Source organism: Miscanthus floridulus, chromosome 8 (assembly GCF_019320115.1).
Source record: "Miscanthus floridulus cultivar M001 chromosome 8, ASM1932011v1, whole genome shotgun sequence".
Lineage (NCBI taxonomy): Eukaryota > Viridiplantae > Streptophyta > Magnoliopsida > Poales > Poaceae > Miscanthus > Miscanthus floridulus.
The window spans coordinates 227530936-227543657 of record NC_089587.1 but is presented as its reverse complement, the minus strand read 5'-3'; the positions used below and the strand labels follow the sequence as shown (position 1 = coordinate 227543657).

At 43.8% G+C, this 12722-nt stretch overlaps 1 long non-coding RNA gene across 5 annotated transcripts; it reads left to right on the top strand.

Moving 5' to 3' along the window:
• Positions 1–7382: 7382 nt before the first annotated feature.
• Positions 7383–11189, top strand: LOC136478425 (uncharacterized). Of its 5 annotated transcripts, XR_010764256.1 has the most exons (8): positions 7387–7906; positions 7989–8141; positions 9187–9250; positions 9351–9432; positions 9544–9926; positions 10226–10350; positions 10598–10651; positions 10747–11189. It is a non-coding gene; the product is annotated as an uncharacterized lncRNA (long non-coding RNA). The 5 variants fall into 5 exon arrangements; XR_010764258.1 differs by having other exon boundaries at positions 7383–7906; positions 7982–8141; positions 9351–9926; XR_010764254.1 differs by having other exon boundaries at positions 7386–7906; positions 9351–9926.
• The last annotated feature ends 1533 nt before the right edge of the window (positions 11190–12722 follow it).

Sequence of the window (12722 nt, the reverse complement as noted above, 5' to 3'; positions counted from 1 at the left end):
TACGAGTAAATGGTAGAATATGTGCATGTTCTAGATTAACCACTGAAAGAGCTCGCGTTCCTACTGAAGCTGGTCTAAAAGGCCGGTGGCTTCAGCAAGCCTACACAAACCTACCCAAATTTGAGGGCACCTGGTCTAAAAGGCCGGCGGGTGTCAACGAACCTGAATAAATCTGCTAGCTCTACCAACAATTAAACAGATTAGCTGTTCCTAAATCTAAGATCGAGGTGAAGCTTGGTCCAACGGCCAAGCGGCTTCACACCAACCCTAAACCCATTCGCAACTAAATAGACGCATGTACACACACTAAGAGAAGAAGAAGACCACCTGCTCCACCACCGTTGAAGGACCCACAAGACCCCGAAGTGAAGCCCTTCGCCTCGACGACGTAGACTAGTACTCCCCCTGAGAGGTGTACCGTAGTCTAGTACCTCCCCCTCTCCACGATGTAACCCCTCCGCTGAAAGTGCATCTAGCCCTTTAGTGAGTTTTGGATGATTGAATGACAACACGATTAAAGGATTAACATGTTTGCTAAGTGTTAGATAGGAAATTGATTATCTCATAGATACTTGATGAAATTGTATAAAGCCAAAATGATGTAATTGTTGTATAAACAATCTAGTTCAAGCACAAGACAACAATGCAAATAGAATTCATGCAAAGGCTTATTTATTGTGGGATTTCAATGATCTATGTGAAAGCAAGCTAGTAAGAATTAATTAATGAGACATGAGGAATTGCATATGGAATGGTCTCATATTTGAAGCTTGCTAAATTAAAATGAAAAAGGTAACTATACAAATGAATGAATGATTCAACACAAGATGTGACTTGATGGCTTGAGATGGTGAAGATAGCAAGGAAAGGCTTCGAGGTACTAAGCAAGGGTGAAGGGCAAGCGATGGCTTAGGCAGCCGAAGAACCTAGCTAGGGTGAAGAAGGAAGTACTTGCATTTAGTTGAGGTACTAATCAAGCTACGATGGATCATATTGAAGTGAAGGATCAAATCACTATTGGAGTGTTTGATGGAAGTGACTTGATACATTTGGGATTATTCATATTTGATGAATGGAATCAAGTCACATGCTCAAGATGGCTATGCTCAAGTGACAAGATCAATATTGACATGTTGGCACCCTCTCTTGTTGGGGATTGAAAGACATGGCATCAATTTAAAGAAGATCAACTCAAAAGGTTTAATTCTGTTTTTCTTTTGATCTTGAGTTAATAGGTATGCCGTACTATTAAGAGGGATGCAAGTTTAGATGGTCTGAGGAAGATAGAGTGCTCAAGCATAATAATTAAATCAAAAGAGAGACACTCTAGCACTTCACGAGCATATAGAATAATTTTCTGTGACTGTCGGTGTCGGAAGTCCCGACGTAAGCCGGAACTCCCAACAGTCGGAAGTCATGACTCTTGCCGGAAGTGCTGACTCCCAGTCGCAGCCTGTGCGGTGACTATGGACGTCAGAAGTCCCGACGTATGTCGGAACTCCCGATGGTCGGAAGTCCCGACCTAAGCCGGGAGTCCCGGCACCTATGCTTCTGACTGGCTAATTGTCTATGCACGTCGAAAGTCCCGACGAATGTCGAAAGTTCCGACCGTCGGAAGTCCTGACTTTTGCCGAGAGTTCCAACACTAACTTGACCCATGCTGGGAGTCCCTAGCATCAGTGGTGCTGGCTGTCTGTTTTAACTGCACACGTCGAAAGTCCCGACGTATGTCGGAACTACCGACCATTCGGAAGTCCCGACGTTTGTCAGAAGTTCCGACACTAACTTGCACGCGCGGACTTCTGACCCGTTGTAAACAGTGTTTTCTGTTAACGTCGGAAGTCCCGAGATCTACAGTCGGAACTTCCGACGTAGATCTGAACGGTTCAATTTTTACTTGGGGTATATATACCCCTCTCCTCACTTCTAACCGTTGCCCACTCATTTCATTCCAATGAACACTCGGCCAAAATAGCCCCCAAGCATTCTAGGCTCGCCACTCCTCTCCTTTGCTTCCAACTTCAATTCCCAAAGGGTTTGAGTGTTTGAAGAGTGGATTGAGTGAGAAAATCACTTTGAGCAAGCTTGAGCACTTGATTTCTTCGTCAAGCCGGTTTGATTTGCATTTGTTACTCTTGGGGATTTTCTCCTAGCCGGCTAGGCGTCGCCCAAGAGCTTCCATCTTGTGGAAGAGCCTTGGGAAGTTTGTATTACCCTTGATTTCTAGTGAAGATACTCAAGTGACCTTTGTGGTATCCTTGAGTGAGGCAAGGAGGTGGAAGAGACTCCGACCAAAGTGGTCACCTCAACAACGGGATAAATTCTTGTCTCCCACGTGCTTGTTGTTGTGATTTGCTCAAAATTAAATGTATTTGGTTGTCTTCCTCTCTCTAGCTATTTCTTAGGGTTTGGGCCTCGATCTATGGAGTGGTGGCTTATCAACATCAAGAGAGTGACCCAACACCTTACCTTACCACTAGGAAGTGGGTTTGTAAGTTATCGGCATCACAAAGTTTATTTTAGCACTTGTAGTTCATTTCCCGTAGGGGTCGGAAGTGCTGACAGTTTGCGTCGAAAGTTCTGACCCAAACTGTCGGGACTTCTGACACGTCGGAAGTTTTGACCCAAACGTCGGGACTTCCGACATTAACTGACTAGTGCTTTTTGATTCAACTCTTTGGTTGCCGCTGTTTGGCTCCCTAGGTTTATCTAGTATTTTTTATATACTTTGTGGCTAACTTCTGAGGGGTGGTATTACTCTGATTTGGAGTTTCCTATTTTGGAAACTCCTATTACTAATCGTTTCCGCTTTTAAAGGTGTTGATTTTTCAGAAACGCCTATTCACCCCCCTCTAGGCGACATCCTAGATCCTTTCATCCGCCGTAATCATAATCACTATGGTTGGTCGTGGTTCCATCGTATTAATCAACCCAACAAGGCGTGCACAACCCAACCCGAAGAAATCATAAAAGGCGAACTAAAGCATAAAATATAATCGGATCTAGACCATAGAAGATTTAGGGCAAAATCTTCTAAGTGGGGTAGATCCGAGACCCGACCCCGGAAAAGGAAGAAGATACAAGACGGAATGAAGACAAGTAGAAGAACCAAGATCAGAAGACGAGCACGGTGAATGTTGCTCAGAAGAAGCAGAACCAGAAGATTGGCACCAACAACCCGGAAAGATTAGCCACGTGAATTGTGATAGGGTGAATCATTATAGAATAAAACATCAGAAGATAGAAGACCACTTAGAAGATCAAATCTTCTAAGTGGGGTAGCCCAGAAGATGAAGATGAAGACTTACACCAAAAGATTTGGCAGCAAAAAAAAATAAGGGATATAGGCAGATCACGCAACAACTAGGAATAAGGAATGTTTCTAGGACTGTGATCTCCAATAGGAATCACATAATGGTAATATTTCTTGATCTAACCGAGCGGTAATCGCTCTAGCAAGGCAGTAGGGATGCAACCATCTCGATGGAGTACCACCACAACAACAGGGTGGTATGATCATGGACCGAGGAACTCTCCGGAGAACAGCACAGTAAGCGAACCCAAAACCCCTTCCCCTCTCTTCTCTCTCGTTAGGTTTCTCCCTCTCTCTAGGTTTCTCTTTAGCTGGAATCTCGGGGACGAGATTCTTCTAAGTAGGGTAGATCTGTAACACCCGTAGTTTTGCATCATCTTAAAAACCACTAAAAAATTTGAACTTTTTAAAACTTAACAACTAACTAAACCTGATTAGCATAAATAGGATAACTTAACCTAACAACCACCGGTGGAGCTACGTGGGGGCCATACTGGGCCATGGCCCCCCTTGCCTCTGTGACTATGCTACTTGACTCTTCTCCTGTGTCAGCTCCTGCGAGATTGCCATTCAGCTGATTTAGGCCTTGTTTAGATGCAAAATTTGGAGGAATTTTACCAAAGTAGCACTTTTGTTTGTATTTGACAATTAGTGTCCAGTCATGGACTAATTAGGTTCGAAAGATTCATCTGGTGATTTACAACTAAATTGTGCAATTAGTTATTTTTTTATCTATATTTACTGCTCTATGCATATGTCCAAACATTCGATGTGATGGAGAGAAGAGTGTAAAAATTTGGAATTTGGAAGGCATCTAAACATGACCTTAGCAGTGACCAGCCGCGGCCACACCGACCAGCGGGTCAGTCATGCGGTGCCGCCCATACAGCAATCGACCAGTACTGCTAGCACCGTTCAGCCGTTAGCCTTTGGTTCTTTTTCCTTGGTTCTGTTGCTCTACGTGGTCAAGGCCATTGTTTAGATGCAAAATTTGGAGGAATTTTGCTACTGTAGTACTTTTGTTTGTATTTGATAATTGGTGTCTAATCATGAACTAATTAGGTTCGAAAGATTCATCTCGTGATTTACAACCAAACTATGCAATTAGTTATTTTTTATCTATATTTACTGTTCCATGTATGTGTCCAAAGATTCGAAGGGATGGAGAGAGAATGTAAAAATTTGGAATTTAGGAAGGCATCTAAACATGGCAAGTCTTGTTGGTTCTTCTTTGCTTTTTTTTCTTCCTAACTCCTCAGTCTAAAATCTACATGGTATACGTATTAGAAGTGGTCATTTGAGTAATATTTTTATTATTAATCAAGATTTCATGTTGCTTTTTAGAGATTTTTTTATGCTCAGCTATTTTGTTGCCAATGGTATTTTATATACTATGACTTAATTATACCTACCAGGATTAATTTCTCAACTATCTATTTACATATATGGATTCAATTGATAAATTGGTCCCCCCCTACATTTCACTTCAAGCTCCGCTACTATGTGCAGGGGCGCCGAGCATCACTCATCTATTGTTTGCGGATGATTCATGAGATCTCATGATTCATTGCTTCTCATGAAAGTGAACCAAGAGAATGCAACCCATCTGCAGAATGTGCTACAGCTATATGAGGATTGCTCGGGGCAGATCATAAACAAAGACAAGTCATCCATTTTGTTCAACAAGAACTGTGGAGAAACTGAAAGAAATGAGTTCCTTGTCAGTGTTGGGGGTATCACAGGACCTTGGACTGCCGGTGTATATGGGCCGATCTAGAGCAAAGATGTTCAACTACTTGAAAGATAGAGTTTGGAAACGTATCCAAAGCTGGAAAGAGAAATTGCTTTCTAGTGCAGGCAAGGACACTTTGATTAAAGCAGTCGCTTAGGCCATCCCCACCTTTGCTATGTCTTCTTTTGACCTCACAAAGAATCTATGTGATGAAATTAGTAGAATGATTTGTCGGTATTGGTGGGCTCAACAGGATAAGGAGAGGAAGATTCACTAGCGCCTTGTTTAGATTGTAAAAAAAATGAACCCGATGAATAGTACCACTTTCGTCTTATTTGACAAATATTGTCCAATCGTGGACCAACTAGGCTCAAAAGATTCATCTCTTGATTTTCAACTAAACTGTGTAATTAGTTATTTTTTTACCTACATTTAATACTCCATGCAAGCGGCTAAAAATTGATGTGGATGGAGAGAGAGTGAAAAAACTTGGAATTTAGGATGTCATCTAAACAAGACTGGCCTCGGATATCGGGACCTTCAGTATTTTCAACTTAGGCCTCGTTCACTTTACAAATTTTTTGAACCTGAATAATAGTACCACTTTCGTCTTATTTGGTAAATATTGTCCAATCGTGGACCAACTAGGCTCAAAAGATTCATCTTGTGATTTCCCACTAAACTGTGTAATTAGTTATTTTTTTTACCTACATTTAATACTCCATGCAAGCAGCTTAAAAATTGATGTAACAGAGAGAGAGTGAAAAAACTTGGAATTCGGATGGCATCTAAACAATGGCCCTGGCAATGCTGGCCAGACAGGCACGGCGCCCGATTCAATACCCCGATTCATTATGTGCTAGGCTGCTAAGATCCAAGTATTGGCCGATTGGGGGGATATAACCCAAGCAAGGGAAGGTCCGTGTATCTCCTATTCATGGCGCAGCCTGCTTCGAGGTCTTAGGGCCTTGGAGAATGGAATTATATGGCGAGTAGGTGACGGTACGCAGATTCGGATTTGGGAAGACCCATGGATCCCTTAGGTGTTACGAGAAGGCCAAGAACACCGAGGGGGGCTACTCTCCTCACTAGAGTTGCTGAACTGATTGACCCAGTAACTGGTGATTGGGATCATCTATTGGTGAATGATATTTTTTGGGAGGAAGATGCAGCAAATATCCTTGATATTCCTGTTAGGCCAAATCAAGAGGACACCATTGCTTGGCATTTTGATCCGAAGGGGTGTTTTTCGGCTTACCATGTTCTTGAAGACGTGGTGGAACAAGGGAAACAAACGCAACAAGGAGAAACATCACGGTTGGGTGCTGGTGAATCTAAAGATGATTTGTGGAAGAAGATCTGGCGTCTGAAATGTCCGCCAAGGATCAAACAATTTATCTGGCGAGTAGCACATAACAGTTTGGCCTTTAAACTGAATATCAAAAGACGTCACATTGATCTAGACACCAGATGTCCTGTATGCTGGCGTCTTGATGAAGATGGCGGTCATTGTTTTTTGAAATGCAAGATTGTACGCCAGTGTTGGAGGGAGCTGCAGTTGGAAGAAGTGCGCTGCCTGCTGTTGAGTGCTCCAACTTCAAAAGAGTTTGTCCGAACAATCTTGAATTTGAAGGATGATCAATGCTTGCGGGCCTGCATAAGTGGTGGGACACAAGAAACAAAGCCAATGCCGGTGAACAGATTCCCTCATGTCTGGAGGTGGCCTATGTAGTTAACTCAATGATGGGAGATTTAAGTGAGAAGGAGTGCAAATCAACCTGCTCGCCCGCACTCCGTCGCACCTGGCAACGTCCCAATCAAGATTTCCTGAAGATCAATATTGATAGGGGCTTCAGACAGAATGATGAGACGGGTTCATTATCCGGAATCATATGGGAGAGCCAGTGCTTGCAGGGGCTGTTAACATCAACCTATCTATCTATCTATGCTATAATAATTGATCAATCAAAATTATACTAGATCTAAAGAAAAACGCCCCTCACCGTCTCCATTCCCGATTAGATGTGTGAGGCCTTGTTTAGATCCCACCCAAAATCCAAAATTTTTCAAGATTTCTCATCACATCAAATCTTACGGCACATGCATGGAGCATTAAATGTAGGTAAAAAGAATAACTAATTGCACAGTTTACCCGTAATTAGCGAGACAAATCTTTTAAACCTAAATAGTCCATAATTATATAATTTTTATCAAATATAAACAAAAATGCTAAAAATTTTCGTATCTAAACAGGCCCTGAAGCCACACCACACTTCTCACCCCGCCTCCTCCCGCGCGCTTTACACCCGGCTTCTCACCCCGCGGGCGCACGCGCGCTTCGAAGGCGGCCTAGGTAGGTTCGATCCCTCCAGCAGGTTGTTTATTCCCCCGAAAAAAATTTATTCGCCCGTCCCTGGCGCCCACGCTCGCCTCGACGCCTCTCCTACCCGTGGCCTCACCTGTAACCCTAGCCGCCGCCCTCTAGATCCGATCCCGTGAGGGTGAGGAGGCGCGCGTGAAGGAGCGCCCAGCCCACCCACCACCCCCACCGCAGATGGAGACCATGGGGTGCCTCCGCCGCAGCCTCAACGCATGAACTGCCGAAGGGGTGGGCGCCGCCGGCGTGGGCTTGCATGCCGGCTTCTTGGATGGCCTCTCGCTGCAGGAAGGTGTGGAGGAGAAGGAAGGAGCGTGATCTCGCACCGCTCGCCATGGACCTCCTCGACACGAGGCACCGCCACACGCCGGATTCGAGCTCCTCCTCGGACGCCCCCGCCGACATGGGGCGCCCGCTTCCCGGCGCCGCCTACCAGCCCTACGTCTGCGAGATCCTCTCCTTCTCCATCGAGCCCCTCCACAAGGTAATACGCCTACACTTGCTTCGCGACCTCTGATTGGCGTCGATGGTGATTCCGGCTTCGTTGGTTTGGTGGGAGATTATAGGAGCCAGAGCTTCTGAGGGTCGACGCGGAGCTGGTGCGGTGGCAGATGTAGGAGGTGGCGATGGAGAACTATGGCGCTTTCATCGCCGCTTACGAGGCGCTCTCGTTCGTCTGAGCGCAGATCGAGAGCTTCGACGGCCACCTCGAGGCCATGGTAATGCGGCCGCCTCTTTACTCTTTACTCCGTTGCTTCTACTGTCTGACCCCTTTGTGCCAGAAGTTATTGCACCATGCTGATCAGTAAGTAGGCCTAAACGATTGGATGAATGATGAATGCTGGTGAAGGAATTGAATTCAGCTGCTTTATGCTTGTAGCAAGTAGATCACATGATCTGGTTTTTTTTTGGATAACTACATGATCTTGTTATTGTTGCGCCCCAGAGATGTGATTGCCTCGTAATTGGAAATGCAATTCTGCTAGCAATGTGGTCACGAAATTATGATCATATAGATATAGATGTAATAAAAAATGAATGTTTGATATCAGGCTTTTGATGTTAGCTCTAGATTGCTCCTCTGCATACCCAACTGATACACCCCTTGTACGATTGATTAGATGACATTTAGAATCAACATGGAAGGGACAAAATCCTGGCTAATATGTGACAATAAAATCAACGCGTTTAAAATTGTTTGTTTTCACAGTGAAACATAGCATCGCACTGGTAGTTTTTTTCCTCATATTTGCAATGACGGCCTCGCCTTCATACTTCATTTGCATGGATTATGTTGCTTTAGTTTTCTCCTCACAATGCCTTGGTAGTTGTTTTTATCTGATTTAACAACTAAATCCATAGCTGGATAAGTAGGCTAATGTTTAGGGACGAGGGAAATGCATGTGTCCATACCTGATCCAAATTAAATATCCCTGGAATCATCTTGTTGGTGTTGGAAAAAAAATTAGTTCTCCATATGCTCTACAGTTCAAGATCTTGTTGATATTCTTTCAACCAATGTCATATTAATTTTTGGAGAGATATTGACGTCAATGCATTTTATTACTGCCCTACACCAACAGATAATCATTCTGTAGTATCTTAGCGTCAGAAAGCAACTGTTTGTCTCATGTTTCAGAGATGAAATCCACACCTGCACTCTCGGCTTTCTTTGCAGGGTTTTGTTCCTTGAGTCTTTATGATATTCTGGTTGTTCGTTTTATATTTTTTATAATTTTCATCTTATTTTGTATTTTATTGTAGAGTTAGCAGAGAGGACCCTCTTGATGAATCCCAAATAGCTTATATATGTAGAGAAGCACTAAAGGTTCTAACATAGTTGCATCATATTAGAAGTATTTGTTGCCTTGTGGGGCAACTAAATGTTTTTGGATATTGAACTTTTGCGTGCTTATTTTCTTCTCCAGGGCCTTGCTTACCTGCACTCCATTTTTAAATTTCATAAGGGTGGTAACATTCTTCTAACCGAGCAAGGCGAGGTGAAGTTGGGTAAGCGCATTTGTTTTCTTTAAAAAGTTTAGTTTACATTTCTTAGCACTCATATTTCTGCATGTCCTGACTCTGTGGGCATGATGTGTCACCACAACAATGGCAAAACAGGTGATTTTGGTGTAGCTGCCCAGCTGACAAGAACCATGTCAAAGCGCAACACCGTATTCTAAACAATGTTTGTTTTGCCATTCAAATCCACAGTTCAAGAAACTTCACATCTATGTAACAAACAAAATGAAGTGGCAGATGAAACTTGTCCATGTCAGTTTACCATAAGCAACCCTGTTTGTGCTTGTGCTTAGTTCTTCAATATGATGGTACTTTTATGGGAACTTGAAGCAAGTTTGTGTTGGAAAATGATTGCTGTGAAGTCCTAACTATTTCTTTAAAGTGTCATACTGCATTACGTTCCAAGGAGGATGCGACAACCGACTACATCACCAAATGTACTTCACGTGGAAAATTGTTTGGAGCAATTAAGTAGCATACAGGTAGCTTGCAGCACCATGCTATTTCATCCTTTTTTACTGTCTTGCATATTATCTGCCTTTGAGATCAATGAAGTTGGTCTCGTAGCTTGCAGGACCATTACTATTTCATCAAATTTTTACTGTCTTGCATATTATCTGCCCTTGAGATCAATGGAGTGGATTCGGCTGAGAAGAATGATGTCTCATGTGGCTTCTTAATAAAACTTTTCAAGGCATTTTGGATTTCATATTTTTTTTCAGTCAGCCTCTACAGAATGTACTCTGTTTTGATCTTCTCGATCTACTTTGCCAAATTTCAGATCATTTGAAGTCAGTACAAGGTTGCACTTTTGTTTATTCTAAGAGATGTCAAACACTAAGAGCAAGGATGAATTTTTTCCATCTATCGTTCTTTCCAGTTTTGGGATGAAATTGTGTCTGGAAGGTAACAAAAGTGTAACCTTATCACCAAAATGGTTTTGGCTTCAGAATAACTACAAATAATGATGCGCCCGACAAGAAATTTCTGAACCTTGAAACCTCCTTTTTTTCTTGACAGTGATATAAATTTAATTTTTGAGACAGTGAAATGGCCAGATGGTGCCTTTGTTATTTGTTGTTTTAACAGCTCCAATTTTGATGCATCTTATATTGTTTCCTTTGTTTCAACCAAACTATGTACCTAATTTCAGGTGGGCTCCTTGTGTTTGGAACCATTTTCAGGATACCTTGGTCGATAATGTTTGGTGAGCTTTCTGCATATTCAGAGAAAATTTATTACTTTGGTTGCCCTTCACAACTTCGCTTTTCTTATATATCACCTTTTTTTTTGGAAAAAAAGTTTTTGACTCCAGTTGAAGCCTCCGAGGTAATGGAGTGCTGCTGCTGATGAGGGGTGGTGGGAGTGGATCCAGCAATGGAGCGCTGCTGATGAAGAGCTACTGAAATGAGCAAAGGAGGGATCAACGATGCCTGAAGGATGGGAGGAGGAAGGGAAAATGATGACTCTGCAATCAAGATCTAACGATAGTTTATTTTCCCACCAGTTCAGTCCATTAGCATACCTCTTTTTCTCCTTGTCCTGGAGTGAGCATGCACGGGCATTGAAGGCACTGTTTCTAAAATAGTGTGATACACAATTAATTTTTAGTTCTGCTAAGATCTGAGATGCATGACATAAAGGCTCTGTTTCTGAAATCTGTTTCTGAAATATTGTGATACTGCTTTATAAAAAGAAATATATACCACCATTAAAAAAGTAGTATGATACTCCTGCTACTTCAATTGTCATTTGATTTCTAGAACCAAATAGCAAATAGCAGCTGATGTTGTATTCAATTGTCAACTGTCATTGTTGATGTGACCACTAATGTTGAAAAATGTTATTGTTCATAATTCATATTTTAATCAGGTACGATGGATTTTCCTTTCTACTTTTTCTTTTTACGTGAACCATGAATATATCTCATTTAATTTGTGTGAATCATAAATATATGTCAATGATGCTTAATAACTTGGCATATATGTCTTTTGGTTATTTGATTTGCATGGTTAAAAACTGCTGTAACGTTAGCATGGGCATTATACTAGTAAAACCAGGTATTCACATTAAACTTTGTCAAACCCGTCATTTTACCCCCCCGGCTGTTTTTGCTACCCGGTTTTGCCTAGGTGGCGCTCCAAGCTGTCAGGCAGGGCCCAGCTGTCATACCCCTTTGACCCCAAATACGCTTCTGTTCGTGGCCATGACCGTCGCGGTAGCGGCACGGCCTCTCTGCCGCGCGTTGAGCCAACGTGCCGTCACGACCTCCACCCTCTCCTCGCGCTGGCCCCACGAAGGTAGAGGAGCACCTGGCTGAGAGCCCGACTGCAAACAGCCTGCGGCCATCGGAGGACGGCCGTGATCCCTATTGTCAACAGACACCCCTTCATCTTATCAACGACGCCATGAACACACATCTCTTCACGAAGTGATCTCATCCATCAATTACAAGATTAGTGGATAGGATTAGACAGTTAGTTTTACTCCAAATGGTATGTCTTTTGAGAACAGTCGTGTCCCTTCGTGACACCCCTTCACTTATATAAATATATTTCAGAGATCAATGAAAGTGGATAGTTCTTCCAAATCTTGTTCATTTATATTCACGCTTTATCATGTTATCAGCACTGGAATGCTCTCTCTTCGCTTGAAAGGGACGAACAGAAAACGCAAGAACAACAGAGCGCGGATTTGGCTTCTCCGTCTCCGTCGATTCCAGCGGAGGCTACCCGGTGTTGCCGGCACGACAACAACTCCGATGCGCATTTCCAGGACACCAGCGCTCGCTACAGAATCATCACTGCCATGCTGATGGCCATCGGAGATGCCAACCCAAGCATCAGGCCTGGCATAAAATGCTAGTCTTCATCGCGGAGCAGTAAGAAATCATGGTTATTTATTGATATATACGATATTCTTACCTTTCCGAGAAACGGCGACAACGACCTCGCCCAAATCGACAACAGTGGCCTCGGCTTCACCAAACCCGACGGCAGCAGGCTCGGCGCTCGCCACTCACGCCCAGCAGCCTTCGCGCTCCCGTGGCCGGACAGCCCGAATCGGTGGCCCCTAGCCCGCGGCAGGGCGCCCCGCACGACTGGCATTTGCCGCTCCGCTGCCGGTAGCCGACTTTGTCAAGGCCACGCGGCCGGGCGGCTCGCGCAAGTGGCTCCTGTCCCCGCGGCGTCGAGCCAGTGGCAGGTGGCCTCGCGCGTCTCCTCCCGCGCTCGCGGCCAGCGCCCGCATGCGACGGTGCCTGCGGCTCTCGCGGCCAG